Here is a 13,926-nt window from a genome sequence, read left to right as displayed (position 1 = left end):
AGTCTTGCAGTGTCTACTACGCGCGGGATTCTATGGTGTATATCGTATAGGCCATATCAGACTGGACCACCCACTCATTACTGCTCTCGTCGAGAGATGGCGCACAGAGACTCATACATTTCATTTCCCGACAGGTGAGGCCACCGTCACATTGCAGGACGTATCTGTCCTATACGGTCTACGGATTGATGGGCGAGCAGTTACTGGACTTGACCCATCATTGACGACGGAGCAGTGGATAGCGCTATGTGCTGAGCTATTGGGAGTAGCACCTACACCTGCAGACTTACAAGCAGGTAGAGTGAGGGTGAGGTGGCTGTCGGAGCATTTTCAGGGCGATTTTCCAGATGATGCTGCAGATGAGTTAGTACAGCAGCATGCGCGAGCATATATTCTGTGGCTTATTGGGGGGGGTACTTCTCCCTGATAAGTCACAGAACCTGCTCAAGCTGATGTATTTGCCACTGTTGAGAGACATTGACGTCATCGGCCAGTACAGCTGGGGCGCCGCGGCTTTGGCATGCTTGTATAGGATGTTATGTCGAGCCACTCAGGTGGGTGTGACTCAGATCGGAGGACCCCTTGTCTTGCTACAGGTTAGTAAGAATTTTATTACATGTCAATTCATATTGTATGGCATATATCAGTATTGTAATTGCGTTCAAACTATTGCAGATTTGGGCGTGGAAGAGATTGATTCGCATTGCCCCGTCTAGGCGGCAACTAGTTGCTCCTGGTGAGGTTCCCATCGGGCAGGGAGACATGCAGATGTCGGCCGGACCTCGAGGTAGCCGATGGAGGGTTGACATGAGCCACGAGGTCGTATCGACCCACGTAGTGGTCATGTATAGAGACCAGCTTGACCGGATGATAGACGGCGAGGTATCAAATTTAAATACCTAAATTTTAATTGTCATATGGACTGTATATGTTTATGACCGATTTTTAATAGACTTGTCGTTATTGTAGTTTATCTGGCAGCCTTATGCTGATGTCCTCCACACGCTCCCAGACTACTGCCGCCTAGGTGAGGATATATGGATGGCGAGAGTACCACTCATTTGTTATGACGTGGTTGAGTGGCATCTCCCTGATCGTGTCCTCCGACAGTTTGGTCGGGTCCAGGCCGTGCCGGATCGGTGTGACACCGAGTGGCGGTTGCATGCGACGGATAGACGTGGCCGAGCCAGCACTGACTAGAGTCAGCATCATATGCGATACATACAGTTGTGGGATGCCCGTCGCGACACTATTGTACAGGCTGACTGGAGCGATGGGGTCCTCCCCTCTCCCGACCCTTACATGTTGTGGTATCGGCGACATACACACCTACTTGTCGGTAATCCGAGCCACCTGTCCGAGGCCGGATATCAGGGAGTTGGGCCTTCTCTCGAGTCATTGGTGAGTAGCGTACTATATCTCCGATAATTGTTAATATCATAATTGATTATTTTCAGTCAACTATAGCCTAATATATCTATTTTTTTTACAGGTGGTTCGAGCTGGGAGGTCATATCACTTGGCTGAGGACGCTATTTTCAGACGTGATAGACAGCTTGGTCTGCAGGCCCTTGTAGAGATCAGAGAGTTATTGTACGAGGGGATCCAGCATGCCCATCGGGTAGATCGTCTGCATTTTGGGGACTACGGTGTACACACTGCAGCAGCTGCTCCAGACACATCAGTCCCGTCCACGTCAGTGCCTTCCAGTTCAGCGCCAGCCACAGCAGGTCCTTCGACTTCAGTCACCCCACCACATGATACCCCATACATTTCTCCATATTCCCCATACGTACATCTTACCCAGCATGCTGACCCTGACCCTGATTGGTCACCGCCCCGCTTCATACATGATGTTATTACCTCACCCACCCAGTTACATCCTACTTTTCTGGGGAGTACTTCGACCGCCCCCCGGTTCATGCATGATGTTGCTACCCCACCCACCCAGTTACCACCTGCTTTTATGGGGACTACTTCGACCGCGCCCAGGAGTACACATGATGCAGTTCTCACTGACATCTCACACATTGATGATGAGGGCCATATTGAGCCCCCCCCAGAGCGCGAGGGAGAGGTTATGGTCGTGGGGGACGTCGCGGCCGAGGTCGGGGTGCGGGCAGAGGCAGAGGTCGTGGTCCAACTGCAGATCGTGATACAGTTGCACCAGACGAGGGAGTGGGAGTTTGTAACAACCCTCATACTGTTTACTGATTAGGGACTGATTGATTACCGATAATCACCGATTACTGCTAAACGGAACTGATGATGACTGATAACTGACTGATAATTGAACTGATTAAAGTACTGAACTGACTGACTGAAATCGGAAACTGAATTGACTGAGTATATGTTAGTTAATTGCATTCTATCTGTTTGATTGTCTGATTATCTGTTCATGTTTATATGTTTAAACTGCTAATTGAAGGCCTTATCGGCGGCCGAATTAGAAACCGATTGATGTTCCGTGACCCTCATAATTTATGTGATTTTATAGTACAATTATCTGAAAATTGATTAGGTATGATTAAATTAGATTAAAATAAGCTAATTAAAGAGTTGGACTTAATTACCATTTTGCCACTTAAGTGGCCCACTACTTGGGTCACCCTTGATTCTCTTTACACTCTTGCATACACATTTTGAGCATACCACCGACCTTGAGGGAGAGAGGGAGAAAATAGAATTGTTCTTGGGGGTTTGGCTTAGTCAACTTGAAGAATTACTTGAAGAATTGAAGGTTGATTACTAATTTGAGCTCACTCACCTCTAATTCTACACCTAAGGTAGATCATTCATCATCTTAATGGTGTCCTTGAGTTGTTCTTGCATGATTCATGCCTCATTTGTAGAGCTAAGTCATGATTTGGTTCATTAATGGTGGATTGAAGCTCATCTCTTGCATGCATGTTAGTTTTGTTGCATTTTGAGGTTGATTACATGGACATTAGTACATGCATGCTCATATTGTTGTTATAGACCATGTTTTCATCTGGTTTTGAAAAGAAATGAGCTCATTTGAGCAAGCTTTGGAGCTTCAATTTGGTTTAAAACTCATTCATGCATGTTTGAATGTTGTTCTTGAAAATGGGTTTGAATATGGTTTTAATTGACTCACCTTTGGGGCTTGAATTCATAAATTGAGTTTTGAAACTTGTTATACATTGAATTTAGTGATGTTTTCCAGAATTTGGGCCCAAGAGGTCGAGTTTGGAGTGGTTGAATGCTTGGTTTTGAGCTTGGAGGTGCAATCTGGGTTTTCCAGATTTCGCACTTCCGCTCGAGCGGGGGAAATGCCGCTCGAGCGTAGAATCCGAGCATCCAGCATCTCTCTGCACTGTTTTACTGTCCGCTCGAGCGGAGGATTGGGCACTCGAGCGGAGTTTGTCTCAAGCTCGAGCGTGCGTCGAGCGGAGATTTCACCCATCCAGTACTTTTACAGTACGCTCGAGCGGGAAAGTTTACGCTCGAGCGTGTACTTTTGTTGCATGACCGCTCGAGCGGGGAAACCTGCGCTCGAGCGGGACTCTATTTTTCTGAAAATTCTGAAACTGTTTTCTGATCGCATTTTTGCATCCTCATCCCATTCTAGGCATTGTTAGGCCTAGTTTAAGACATCTTAATGAGGATATCGTTGTAGAACACGCCAAGGCAAATTAGGGATTAAGTTATGATATTTCCCAACTGTGTAGCTTAGTGTGTGTTCAATCTGTTAACTGTGTAGGGTTGGCGACTGGGGAGACGCGCTCTAGCATACTGTAGCCCAGAACTCTGTGAGTAACGATTGTGTAAAGATATGTTCACAAAGGATTATTTTCTGAACAACTGAACTGTACTGTTTTCTGAACTGATTACTGTTAACTGAATGAATGTATGTCCTTTATTTCTGAACTGTACTGTGGCATCCTTAGTACCTACTGTTACTGTTACTGTTACAGAGATCTCTGTCGGTTCCCTCGTGGAACCACTACTGTTTACTGACTGATGGCCATCATTACTGTTCGGTCTTTCAAGACCTACTGTTACTGTTATGCTAATGGATGTACCACATATGACTGATTACTGTACTGAACAACTGAAATACTGATTGAATTGAACTGTTTTCATTACTGTAAGGACATTCATTCTAAACCTCTTTACGCTTTATGTTATTCACTGGGCTTTAGCTCACTGCTCATATATATATGTAGGTGTACAGGCACCAGACCGCAGCTAGAGGCGTCAGGGTTACTCCAGTTTTGTCAAGCCAGCCTTTGTGCCTCACTGCGAGGTTCCGAGTTGCCATGCTATGGCTTGGGGGTGTTTTGTCTGTTTTTTCCCCCTTCTGTACTGTTTTACTGTTTTGTATAGACCGTACTGTTTTGTACAGACGGAATGTTTCCTGTACTGTTCTGTAGGGTTGAGTCCCTAGTTGAATGGATGTGAATATTGTACATACTGTTCTGTACTATTTATGTGTGAATGTATGAAAAGCCTTTTTGCATACAGACTGTCACAGCTCAATGGACACTATTTATTTACTGTATTGGCTTCCGCCAGGCCCTGTACTCTGTTTTACTGTATTACTGTTCTGCAGGCCTTCGGTAATCTCGGATTACTGGCCGGTTATGGTGCTAAACCCATAGGGCCGGGTTTGGGTCGTGACAGAGTTTCACAGCTCACAGCAGTATATGATCTACAGGCACAGGCAGGATCAGGGGCATCAGATGCAGGAGAGGGGGGGTCACACTCACACTCACAGGCTCCACAGGCAGTCAGTGGAGGGCAGCATGCAGGGGAGAGAGTGCCAGATATTCAGAGAGTCTACCGTAGGAGACCGAGGAGGGAGATCCACGGTCGGGGTTGTGGGACTGGGGGCAGGTTAGGGCATTAGCGGTTGCGATATGGACTATATAGGTTTTTTTTTTTCTTTTTTTTGTTTGTATGTGTCAAACTTGTACAACTGATGTAAGTGTCATACTTATTTATTCGCAATTATCATTTCACAATTTTTTATTCTTATTTATATTGATGAATCACACAAATCTGTTTCACATCTCTACCCCTCTCTCATTATCCGTAATTTAGGAGAACATAAATTACAAACGCGTTTGGTTTGAACAAAACGTGTAAAGAAGCTATAAAAAATATGTTTGTTCAAGGCTAAAAATAATTGAAATATCTCGCTTCATTGATAAGTCATGGATAAACATTACAAATTGCATGCATTACAGAAATGCCCTGGGCGTTCATCCAAACAATTTCATTCATTATCATCATCATCTGACATCTCAATATCATATTCATACATAACATCCATGCTCCAGGCGTAGTACTGGTGTGCATCATCCATTAACCCATCTTCGGCACGCTCATTTACGGTCTTCATTAGTTCGGACCTCTGCAAACGTTGGGTCATGCGATTAACCTCGTCGCGGATACGATGCAATGCCCTTTGCAACAACTGTGGAGTGTCAATTGGCATACACATGGCTAACCGGCGAGGAAATTTAAGATTAACTTCACGGCATAGCTCAACGAGAACGTTTGCTCGAGTTTTGCGAAATTCCCACTCAGCTCTCATGGTATTGACGGTGGCACGTGAGTAACGCAAATTTGGATTTAATGGATATTGAAATTCATCTCCATCTGCAACCCAATAGCGACCCATTGCTGAATATAGATCAACCACCGTATATGTCATGATCATATCGGTAGAAATAGCTGTAAAACTTTTGTTGTGGTATGCTACGATATTTATACCATATACACACATGGTAGCTGTGTGTATGCAATTTCCTGTTCGATCACATGCATGCCACTGACCTTATCCAATGCATACGGCTGTCAGGACTCGACTTTGTGCAGTCATGAACGAATCAACGGCCTGTAGCATCGGCTATTGTGCCGCAGATGCAGCGATGCCTGTGACTTTGTGCATAATTGCAATGGGCACAGTACGTAGGAGGTATGTGACTTTGTGCAGCGATGCAGGGATGCATCTGACTTTGTGCAGTGATACAGTGATGCGTGTGACTTTGTGCATCACTGCATCACTGCATGTGACTTTGTGCAGTGATGCAATGCTACATGTCACTTTATGCAGTGATGCAGTAATGCATGTGACTTTCTTACTTTGCCATGCTTGTATACGTTGTGACTTTTTTCTTGACATTACGTGATGCATGTGACTTCTGCAGTGCAACTTACATGCTTTGTTTTTTCCGCACATTTCAGAATTCATCTAAGTCACATTATTATGACTGTGAAAAGAAGCAGAAATGCTATTATGTTGGTAAAAAAATATGATGGACGATTGTGTAATGACAATAAAAATCGGATGACTGTGAAGTTCATTAACTGAAAAAAAGATAAAATATAGGCACCAAAGTTCCAATCGTGTTTACCTAGCAGGTGACCATTTTCTTATGTTGGTGAGAAAAACAATGATAGTTTATGAACAATATTACTTTAATACAAAGAAAATTTCATTTTTCGATTTCATTTATAATTTCTCGAAAACACTTATACGTACTGAAATCGTCAATTCCAAGTGAGTACTTATTGTATTACAAAAGTAAGCATGACAAAATAGTTTCATGTGCCGATGTGACAACTCACTGCATTTTGTTTTATTTGACAACGCACTGCTCGAATATGAAGGGATAGCATTGTGATTCTATGGCCTACAATTATTATTTTATCTTACAACCACGTCCGTGACTACATCACAGGTACACAAAGTCACGGGTAATCAAAATTACATGAAATGAATAACATCAAATAATATCACGTGTATCACTTATTCCATAGTGCCCTAGCACCACTATCATGTCTATAAATACCCCAGTATGATGTTTGTTGAAGGCATAACAATAGTAATAGATATACAATTACTATTATTATTATTTTTTTTAATTTTATTAATAATGTCTTCAAGAGGTGCAGGAAGTTCACGCCGGCAAAGAAATACGAAAGTGTGGCTGCTACCTCCATTTATGTATGACTACAAGAGCGAAAAGTACTCAAGTCCGAAGGATTATTATGCTGGTATCCGAGCAGAATGGGCGTTCAGGGTAACGGAGCAAGAAGGATTGTATAATGATCTACGTAACTTTGGGGCACCGGTACCTCATCGTCGTTCATTGACCATGGCTAGACGAAATGTGAGTGACTATGAAAAAACAGTTAGCAGAATTAAGAAGGAGAACAACAGGATGTTGATGTGGAGATGTCGACATTTCATGCTTCAGCTAGCCACTGAAATGGCAGAAGCAAGCAACAGAGATTTGACAATGGTTGAGCGAAATAATGTCTTCAACAATGAAAAATATCTCTCTGACTACTACATGTCAGATGACGAATAAGAAATCAAACACCGTTATCTTTCATATGTTCGTTCCTGGAGTGTAAGACAACGTTGTTGTTGGTGTAACGTACGGATGTATTTCAAGTATTTTTGTTATGAACCTGAAGTTTATGAAATACCTACATTTATAAGTACACATTTATGAGTTCATGACTTTCTTTATTGAATTGCAATTTGTTAATGAATGTTCTGGATTAATTAATGGATTAATGTATGTTCAATTATGTGAATACTTAAAACACATAAAATAGATCAGGCAACTCGGAGAAAAGGTTCCCTTAACTGGGGCTGCTGAAATAGGGATGAAATTACAACGAATTTCAATCTCCATCAGGAAAGAAGAAAGAGTCACCTTCCAATTCTTGAAAGTCCAGTAAAAATTATGACTCCGGTAATGAATGAGGGGTTGAAAAAAAACTAAACTCGGTGAATCGAACTACCGCCTTCAACAACACATAAAACATAACAGGTAGGTCGGTGAATAGCTTCCCAAATGACAAGAACAATTCAAATAGTCATACTTTTCAATGAAATACAAATAGCGGGTCGTAAGCTTCATAAGCTTCATTTTTTCACACATTGAGTAGTCAAATCGTGGAGAGACTTGTCAGTATATGCAGATAGATTGTGAAGTCATGTGACCTGGTGCACAGTCTTCGGTTTTATTGATTTGTTTATTACAGTCACAACTCATCTCTTATTTACATATGTGGGATTCTCAACTCAGAAAGTCACATGGCAACAGTGAATTCATTGATTTACCTTATTGTCAGCCTGCCTTTATTTTGTCTGTATATGCAGATGGATTGTGAAGTCATGTGACTAGGTGCAGAGGCTTTGGTTTTCTCGATTTTTTGCTCGATTTTTTTTATTACAACTCATCTGTTATTGATATATGTGAGATTCTCAACTCAGAAAGTCACATGGCAACAGTGAATTCACTGATTTACCTTAACAACAGCATGCCTTTATTTTGTCCTTATATGCAGATGGATGGTCAAGTCATGTGAATTGGTGCACAGGCTTTGGTTTCCTCGATTTGTTGCTCGATTTTTTTTATTACAGTGACAACTCATCTGTTATTGATATATGTGGGATTCTCAACTTAGAAAGTCACATGGCAACAGTGAATTCACTGAATTACCTTACAGTCACCATGCCCTTATTTTGTTCGTATATGCAGATGGATTGTGAAGTGATGTGACTTGGTGCACATGCTTTGGTTTTCTCCATTTTTTGCTCGACTTTTTTGTTACAGTGACAACTCATCTCGTATTGATATATGTGGGATTCTCAATTTAGAAAGTCACATGGCAACAGTGAATCTACTGATTTACCTTACAGTCAGCATGCATTTACCTTACAGTCAGCATGCATATATGTGGGATTCTCATTTATCCGTTCATAATCAACTATATAAACGAGTAAAGGTGAAGACACAACCTTACAACTCATTTCGCCCTACGAAATTATTATTCATTTGTTTTAAAAAATTAGCATGGCTACATGGTTCATAGGAGGGAGTGGGGGTCGCAGAGGTGGTAGAAACTTGCAAAGGGGTGAAAGTTCACGACGAGGAGGGGGAAGGGGAAGTGGCGATGCTGAAGATGAAACACCATTTCCTTTCTTGGATGCCTCTTGTGCTTATCATGATAGGTTTGGGAAGCGACATTTCGTCATGCCCAAGTACTATCGAGATCCATGTGGTTTGGTGGAAGATCCATCAGAAAATCAAACAGGATATGGTTATGCAAAGGCTAGACTTCTTAAGTGGCCCGCACTATTTATAGAGCGAGTGCAAAACGAAAGATTATGTCGGGAAAGAGGACTGAAGGTGCCAAAAGCACGTTCTGTTGAGATCCAAAAGGAAGATCCTGATAATGTTGATCGACTATGTCAAACACTAGAACGTGAGATTTCTCAAATGGGTCGTAGATTGGCCCGCGATATGCAGCTACTCATACTTAAGAAGGATGCCCAGAAGAACAAAACAGAACCAAATGTTGCGGCTATCAAGGCTATCATGGAGGATCTTGAACTTGTCTCTGACGCTGAGCTTTCGGATTGTTCAGACTCTGAGCCACCTGCCGATTTAAGCGCGAATTAGGTGTTAATGTCTACACTTCGGCAATATAACAACTTGCATTAATATGTAATGTCTGTGTTAGAGTAAGTATAACTGTTTTGTTATGTTATGTTTATGTTTAAGTTTATGTTTATGTATTGTGTCTGTCAAATGTTACGGCTATTAATATGCAATATTAAGTCATGAATTAGGTGTTTCTCTATCTAACTGTTATGTTTATGTATTGTGTGTTCAGTTAAGAGTGTCCAGGATGTATGTAATGTGTGTTCAGTTCATGGTGTCCATAATGTATTTTTGTGGGAGAATTATGTCTGTACTACCTACGTAACTGAAAACTATTACATTTGCAACTTCAGTTATGTTGTTTTCATACCCGTATGAGTATTTTGTAAAGTACTGACTTCGTATATTATGTATTAAGTATTATTACAAAAATGTTGAGAAAATTTATTTTAGGAGCTCTCGCTGTGGCCTTTGTCTTCTTGGCCTACTCCGCGGTGGTCTTCGCGTCTCACCCTTCGTCGTTGCTCGTTGAGTTGCACAATGTGTGGGTGTGCTTCGAACTGTACAGCATGCATATCACATTCTAACCCATAACAAAGACGATACAAAAAAATAAATTTTATAAATGAAAACGGGTACAAAACGGTTTTACTAAACTGGTTTACTAAACTGATTTTCTGAATTACATTCTCACCTTCTAACCCAAAACAAAAGAATAAATATATATTTATGTTTAAATGAAAACGGCTTTCGTAAAGCCAAAATAATTTTCTAAATAACACCTTCCAACCCAAAACAAAGACAAAAGAAAAAAAAAAATTACATGAAAACGACTTTAGTAAAGCGAAAAAAAAAATAATTAATTACACAAAACAATAAGCAAAAAAATTTTTTACATGAAAACAACTTTAGTGAAGACGAAAAAAATTTTTTAATTACATTTTCTAAAACAAAACAAAGACAAAAGAAAAAATGAAAAATGTAACATGACAACGGCTTCAGTAAAGCCAAATAAATGAACATGATTGGCTTAATAATATCTACATGAATATGATTTTGAAATTATATATATGAAAAATAGTATGTAAAATTAATATATGAAAAGAGGTTTTTTTTCATATTATGTAAAATTTATGAATTACACATTCTAAACAAAAACAAAAGAAAAAAAAAACATATTTTAACATGATAATTGCTTTATGTTTTTTTCTTTTGTTTTATCTTGAAAATAGCGTTTTATTCCAACAAAGTTTATGTTAAAAACGTTGGGTGGGAAAAAAATTTCTGTTAAAATCGCTATTAGAAATAGCGTTTTTTTGGAACAAAATTTGAACTGAAATCGCTATTATGAATAGCGTTTTTTCTGCAAAAATTTTTTTGTTAAAATCGCTATTATAAATAGCGTTTTTTTGGCAAATTTTTTTTTGTTAAAATCGCTATTATCAATAGCGTTTTTTTGGCAACAAAATTTTGTGTGAAAAGCGCTGTTAAGAACAGCGTTTTTTATTGGGAAAAAGAATAACACTATAAGCGCTATTCGTAACAGCGACTTATTAATCAAAGTCGCTATTTGTAATAGCGATTTTCATGTTCATCTACTTTTGCGCTCCTAACAGTAAAAGCGCGAATAGTAATGGCGCTTTAACTTAGTTTTGGAATTCCGTCAGAAGTTGGCCTAGTTTTGAAAATACAATACAAAAATGACTTATATTGGGAAAAGCCTCAGATAAGCGAGTCGCTTTTATTTATAATTTATTAGCCAAAAAAAATTTAAATGAGTAAAAAAAAAAAAAACTATTAATCAAGAAGTGGAGAGAAATGCTTTTGACTTTCAGTTTCTAATCATTCATTTTCGTAGATTGTACTAAATTGCATCAAACAAATCTTAAAGTGTAAAAAATTCTGGCTATTTATTAACAAAATGCTAAATATTTTTGCCTATGTTTTAGTAAATGCTTGGTTACACTTTTTCAAAACCATATTTCAGGAAATTCAACTTTTTTATTTTTTGTATTTTTTTATTTTTATTGAATTTTTTTAATATTTTAAGCACTTTTTTTTACCTTTTAGACATACTTAAGATAAATTTACCAAAAAGTAAATAAATTGTGAAAAAAACCTTTTAAAAATTCACTAAATACCAAAAATATAAAAAAAATATATGAGAATTCAGTATATTTTTTGTATTTTTATGTATTTATTAATTTTTTAAAATATTTTTTCACAAATTTTTTACTTTTTAGATATAGCTTAGTAAGGTGCATTTAAAAAAGTAAAAAAAAATATTTAAAATTTTAAAAATATTCACTAAAAATAAAAAACACGAAAACCAAAAAATTTAGTTTTCAAAAAATTTAATCTAAAAAACTCAAACCAAACACACTGATTATTATTTTTATATTTCACTCACTTTTATGCAAATTGTATAATATTTTTACATCTTTTAATAAATATTAATAAAATTCAATATTTTTTAAAATTAATTACACTTTGCTCCTATTTGTTTTTGGTAATTTTTTATTTTGAACTTTTCATTTGTTTAGGACACAATTTAAAGTAGCGATAGGAAAGTGGGATTTTGATGAAAATAAAACTAATTAAAGTAAAATTTTAATAAAAGTATAAGAATGTTAATTGACAGAAAGATGGTCAATTTTACAAATATGTTCTAAAAAAATGACTAGTGTTCATCAAGGGAAAGATATTAACAATAAATGGATGGAAATGTTACTAGGTTGACAGTCACAATTGAAAATAGAGAGTTCAAAGTAAAGTTTTGATGAATATGCCAAATGCTAAGACCATCTCCAACGGTGAACCAAATCTGGCATCAAATTTAAAATTTGGTGAAAAAGTCACTTTTTTAAGCTCCAACGGTTTCACCAAATCGATATCAAATCCAGAATTCAGCAAAAATTGTACCAAACTGAGTGCAGGCGAAGCATTTCACCAAATCACTGTTCCTAACCGTTGGGATGAGACGAACGGGTCGACCATCCGGTTGACCAACCGGTCGCCCCGGAGAAAGTTCAGACCGTTCACAAAAAGATTCAAACCAGTCAAAAAAAAAAAAAAAAAAAAATTTGCCTAGGTGGTCGACCACCCGGTCGACCGGCCGGTTGACCATCCGGTCGACCACCAAAAGTTCAAAAAGTTCAAAAAAAAAAGGTTCAAACCGGTAAAAAAAAAAAAAAAATTTTGCCGTTACCGGTTGACCGGCCGGTCAACCAACCGGTTGCCCAGCGCAAATTTGATGAAACGGATTTGTTGTTGAACCGTTGGAGCGCGAAGTATCAAATTAAGGAAATGACCCCTTTTTGACTCAGATTTGGTGAAACATTTGGTACACCGTTGGAGATGCTCTAAGTGTAAATAAATCAGTGCATTTTTTATTTTAATTTTGTTGACTAGACTGTTCACAATCCTATAGTTAACCAATCAAGAAAATGAAAATTTTCTTAATTGCTTGACAAAATAAATAAATAAACAAAAAACTGTAATGCAAGTTAACTTAGCCTCCGTTTGGGAAGTGGGTTGGCTTTTTGACTTTTTAACTTTTTTGACTATTTTAGCCTGGGCTTAAAAACTTGGTTTGGGAAGGACTTTTTGGCTTTTTGACCTTTTTGAGTTTTTTTGTGAGAGAAGAATGTAATGATTATGGGTTGGATGTGATGTTTTGTTTGTTATGGCTAAAATAGCCTATTTTGTTTTTTGTGGCTAAAATAGCCAAAAAAGCCCAAACCATGGCTTCCCAAACAAAGCCTTATGATTTTACTATTACTATTTTACTATTTTTTATTTTGTTTTTTTGAGGGGCAACTCTTTTTGACTCTTAAATTTATAAATGGATTTGTTGGGGGTAAAAACGAAAACAAAATTCAGGGCCCAATTGGGATGAGAATATTTTAAACCCCAACCCCCCCCCCCCCCCCCCAAAAAAAAAAAAAAAAAAAAAAAAAAAAAAAAAACCTAAAAATAAAGAACCATCAAGTTTTTCACTTACAAAAAAAAATTAAAAAATTATTCTTTCTCTTTATTTTTTGTAAATTTTTTTTGTAAAAAATCAAAAAATCATTCCCAAGCAAGCTACTAAAAAGCCACATCCCAAACAGACCATTGGTTTCTACGTCCATTGTTTTTTTCAGTCACTAGAAACCTGACCACAACTCCAAAATCCAAATAAAGCACAAGGGACTGCTATTTGGTGTGAAAGACTAGGAGGAGCAATAACCATTCTAGACAAACCTTTCACTCTGGCATAATTTATGAGCTCTCGCTAGCAGAAAATATTTTCCAGAAAAACAAGCTGAATGTAAGAAACTATGAGGCAATACAAGAATGAAGAAACAGCACCTCAGAAGCCAATGAATAAATTAATATATATGCTGCCAAAAGATTCATACAGTTGTTCTCTACACAATCTGTGGAGAGATTGATTAGCATTACTCAAACCCGAGCCACAGCATTGGAAGCATATAACACTTGCCAT

Source organism: Camellia sinensis, chromosome 2, assembly GCF_055761805.1.
Source record: "Camellia sinensis isolate YWXY chromosome 2, ASM5576180v1, whole genome shotgun sequence".
NCBI classification, from domain to species: Eukaryota; Viridiplantae; Streptophyta; class Magnoliopsida; order Ericales; family Theaceae; genus Camellia; species Camellia sinensis.
Note: the sequence above shows the minus strand (reverse complement) of the source record.